Source organism: Lolium perenne, chromosome 5 (genome assembly GCF_019359855.2).
Source record: "Lolium perenne isolate Kyuss_39 chromosome 5, Kyuss_2.0, whole genome shotgun sequence".
NCBI classification, from domain to species: Eukaryota; Viridiplantae; Streptophyta; class Magnoliopsida; order Poales; family Poaceae; genus Lolium; species Lolium perenne.
This window is the reverse complement of record NC_067248.2, coordinates 54,500,051-54,504,851: the sequence shown is the minus strand read 5'-3', so window position 1 is coordinate 54,504,851 and position 4,801 is coordinate 54,500,051. Positions and strand designations below refer to the sequence as shown.

The 4,801-nt window shown below is 46.9% G+C and overlaps 1 pseudogene; it reads right to left on the bottom strand.

Annotated features, from left to right (window-relative positions):
* Positions 1-3,009: 3,009 nt before the first annotated feature.
* On the bottom strand, positions 3,010-4,435 carry LOC127321611 (F-box protein At4g00755-like; annotated as a pseudogene).
* Between the last annotated feature and the right edge of the window lie 366 nt (positions 4,436-4,801).

Here is a 4,801-nt window from a genome sequence, read left to right as displayed (position 1 = left end):
ACTTTCTCACAATCTCATACTACTGCAATTTACAAATTCAGAATCAAATCTGACTCAATAGTCAACAATATTGCAAATCAAAACCAAACACTCGTTGGGTGTCGAACTACCTGTACTATTCCATTCTCCAGCGATAGAGGCCAGAGGTGTGCCAGGCGGAGAGGCTCAGGTCATGTTTATCTGCTCAATGGACTGCCCTACCCGGTTGCGCGTTGTACACTCGCGGGGAACGCACGATCCATGGGAGCGGAGGATCCAGCTGTGGTATCACACCAGCAGGAGAGGGGCAGGGTCGGCGGGGGCCTCGCCCCGGCGAGAGAGGAGCGATGTGCCGTTGTCGGCGAGGCTGTGCGAAGGCCTTGGGCTGGTGGGGAGAGAGCAGGGTGGGTGCGGAGTCTTCGCTCTGGTAGTCTGGTGATGGAGAGTAGGGTCGGTGCGGCGGCCTCGCGCTGGTGGGAGCATTGGAGACTTAGAGTGCTCAAAGGGGGAGTTGGAGGACGCGGTGCTGGCGTCGTGTGTGCGTGGGCTGTTTTTTCATGTCAAATTGCCCGGTTTTTTCCGCATTGGCACGATTTTCCGGTGGGCGCATGGGACCCCAGAGCCACCGAAGTATGTGGGGTTTCCCTCTGCCACTGCTGTAAGTCTCCTGGACCAAGGCTGACGACCACCAAACTACAGCTTGTCGACCTCGAAGGATGCTTGGGTTAGTTGCAAAGGCGCTTGATGGGGAACGGATAAGTGAGAGGGCATAGCCCAGCACTCAGGAAGTTGCTGAACATGTGCTGGCAGAGCTTGCTGAAGGTCAAAGTACCTTAATTAACAGAAGGTTAGAGGGTTTTTATTTGTAGCAGTCATGTTAGTAAATAGCTTTTGTAGGTCTATTGTGTTTGTATGCATGTCAGCATTAGATAAACAAAGTTCACAGTGCTTAGATATAATACAGGTGAATCAATGTTTTTAGTAATCTGCTCTTACGATGCAATCTATCACATGCAATGCAGCACTGGACAATACCACATTGAGTCACAACTAATTCTATAAGAATCAATGTAACTTCAGGTTTGTGTACATTTGATCACTCCAAAGTCTTATGCCAGCTCCGACTGACAGGAATTGGCACTAACCTATGAAACATGGATTTTCGCAAAAGTATATGAAAGAGAGACCAGAAAAGAATCATGAGCTTCAGCTAAGAGTTAAGGTAGTCTCGCAAAGGCTAGCGAGAAGGAGTCAAAACTAATAAAGCTTTCAGATATGTACCTTCTTCTGAAGCAAGATAGTGAGATTTCTTGGCTACTGGTTCACTCTTTACCAGGATTAATAACTAATACGCTTCTATGGTGAAACAACCCACTTGATGTATCAGCTTCTTGGCCTGCAACCTTCTTCACGATTGTAAAGCATTATTGTTCGTTGAATAGAAAAAAATGTTATTCATTTAATTATGAATTATAAGCAGTAAATTATACCTGTTATTTTTGTCCCTGAGACAACATATGTTGCTCTAATATATTGTGAATTTAGATGCATATGGATTGCTCTGGTGGCACTTCGTTCTTTGAAATGATTCTATTTCATCAAGAATCTTAGGTAACTCACCAGTTGACACGACTCAAATTTGGGGAACAGCGGCATCTGCACAATTTGTCAATGCTAGTATAGGATCTGTCAACTCAAAAGAAGTAAAAATAGTGGGAGATATTCCTGTTTAAGAAACTGAACTTTTACCTGCGTGGAAATGCTGAAGAACAACATTGTGAGCAGAACCAAGGGCCACACATCGAATCTGAAGCAAAAAATTGTGACCAATGATAGAAGTCCCATGGCTTACACGCTCTATAACAGAACTATAACAACGGAGTAAAAAAGCAACCATTGGAGGTCTCAATCTGATGTGTTTCTTTTGCCATGCCGTGAGCACACATCATGTTCTCTATAATACTCACAAACTAACTGTGACAAGTTCTTTTGAAAAAAACAATTGTATGACGCACATTGCAGTGTCAACTTCAGGCAAAAGATTTCAGAGCAGATGGCTGGGGAAAATCCATAAAAACATGCTTTAGTGTACCCTTTTTTTTATTCATGTTTTCCATTCCATCCAATAATTTAAACCATTGTTTGCTCTGTGATGATTAGATACATTATCACTAATCTGCTGTTGCATCTATACCATGGGACACAATGTTTCACAGTAGTGAATTTTAGATGGTAACCAGAATATCTAGAAGAGATTAACACCATTTAGAACAGATTTCAAAACGAATCATGTAGAGAAGAAATAGATGCAGAGCAACGTTGCATGTCCATCGCCAACCAATCAGTTGATCCAGTTTGAGTAACAGAGATAGATGAGCTTACAGGCTGGAGGAGGTTGGACTGGGATCGTGGCGGAAAGGAAATGGAGGTGTGGCACTCTACACCAGGGGTTCCCGGCGTCTCGTCCTCTCCAAGCCAGCAGAGGCCGATGCGGCCTTCCGTCCTGGCACCCGCGGCCGTGGCCCTTGTGCCGGTTGTTCCTAGCGCTGTAGTCCGAGGGGAAAACGACCCCGCGTTGCTCGGCTCGACTGCTCGAGGCGGTGATGGCCCCGGCGAACCGGCGAGATGGCTTCCCGCACGGAGCACACGTCAGCCCTCAGCTCGTCTTCGATTCTCGAGCCGTGGCCCCCCGCGGAGCCGCCGACGGCGACAGCGCCCAAGGCCAACGCGCAGCGCGGAGAATCACTGTTGTGCGACTGTACTCTCCGGCGGCTCTCGACTCGGTGGTTCAGGCGTGGCATTAGATGGAGTCACCGCAGAGGAAGGAGGGATCTATTGTTGGCAGTTTGAGCTTTCAGATTGAGGAGGAGTCGTGCGTGCCTAGGTACAAGGAAAAAAGTTACAGGACGATCATTATTTAATAGAACTAAGTTCCCGGCGAACATAATTTCGTTCCTCATGGTGAAGTGAACAAGTATTAAGTTGTGCATTTGATGTACCAGCCTGAGAGTGAGTTACATGCAGCCTCCAATACTTTGCATCATAATGCCATTTTTTGCAAAAGCAGATCATGCTTACCATATGTAATACCGATCATCTGCTTTTTGTTTTTGCACTCCGCCCAATAGTTCAATCATCACCACACCACCAATGCGAAGGACAGGGCGTGGGAGCTTGAAGGATTGTAGTACATTTTCCTACCAAGCCACAAATAGAGGGTGTTATAAGGCCATCTCTACATATAATATCGATCAATATTGCTACTACACTGTTATATCACAATACAGTATCACACCATCATATAGTGACTGTGTTTAATTTGTCCATTTTTCCCAGTTATCTAAACATAAGAAAGTCTGGCTAAATAAAAGAGTATTTTTTTACTGCATGGAGTAGCTATACTACAGAGTATCATATTAAAAAAATATCGTTGATCAGCAGACATACCAATATGAAAAAGATTGCTCCCAACTCACCTGCAACATAGGGTACTCTGGTGAAGTGTAAGTCCACATGTAATTTTTGTCAGCATTTACCATCTTGTTCTCATCCTTATGGGTGACAAATGACTCTGATCCACGCGGAAGCTTGTAATGGCCCATCTGAAATCGCACCGCCTTTGCAGAGTATATAGGATCACCACGCTGAAAATAGGCTGGCAGTTCGAAACAAAAAGCCATACAAAGTATAATCAAGCAATCACCTGACAAGACAAATCTAACAAAGAGAGTAGTTAACAGTGCCTTGCGATCCTCAACTAATTGGGAACACTAATCAATGGATTAAGGGTGTGTGACTCAAACTAATTGAAAATACCACGAATGCAAAATCAGTGATAACGCACCTTCGAACGGCTGCACCTTAATCTCATCGACAATGCAGATATCATGATTGAGCCTGTAGGCCGGTAAGGCTCCCGGGCTCATCGGGGCTGTCCGACCCGCCGCTGGACCAATAGGACGGGCGGAAATTTACTATGTAATCCTCGTCGAGGGTGTGCTCCATGGTCTCCTTGGGGAACTGGTCGGTGCTGGACGCGCCGATGCAGTGCGTGAAGATGGCCACGTCGCTTTCTGACACAGGGACGGCAGGTGAGGACGCCGATCTGGTTACCTCCGCCACGGCGGCGACGTTGGCGACCTCCGGGCATAGCCGCAGGCACATGCTCTTGCTCAAGTTGTTGTCGATCACTGCGGTAAATGGGGGGAACTCAGGAAGATGGCGATGATATATAGAATCGATAGGCCATTGGAGAGGAAAGGGCGAGAATTGCTCACCGAATCTGCGCCAGGGTCTGGAGACAGCGGCGGCCCGGACAAGATCGGCCGGGTGGTCAAGGAGGTGGAAGATGGAGGCGGAGATGTCGGTGCCGACCCAATCCAGGAGGTCCGGGCCGCAGCTCTTGGACGCCATGGGGCACCAGTTTTCTTTCCTTTCCTCTGGGGTCTAGGGTCCGCGACTAACCGCTCGCTGTTTTTTTCAGCCCGGAATTATCGTGCGGGATCGCTGCTCCCCGACGGTTTTGTTAGCATGCGCTGCGCGGTGCGGAAGCCCGGACGACGTACCATGGGACACCACCTCTAGAGCTTTAATATAGTAGAGACTACATGTAGCATTTTCCAATTCCAACCATATAACAAATTAACGAAGAAGAAACTTCGCCTAGAACATTATGAGTAAAGCCTAAGGACACATGTGTCCATATGCAACAGCGGAGCGTGTCTCTCTCCCACAAAGTGAATGCTAGGATCCATCTTATTCAAACAAAAACAAAAACGAAAACAAACCGACGCTCCAAGTAAAGAACACCAGATGTGACTGA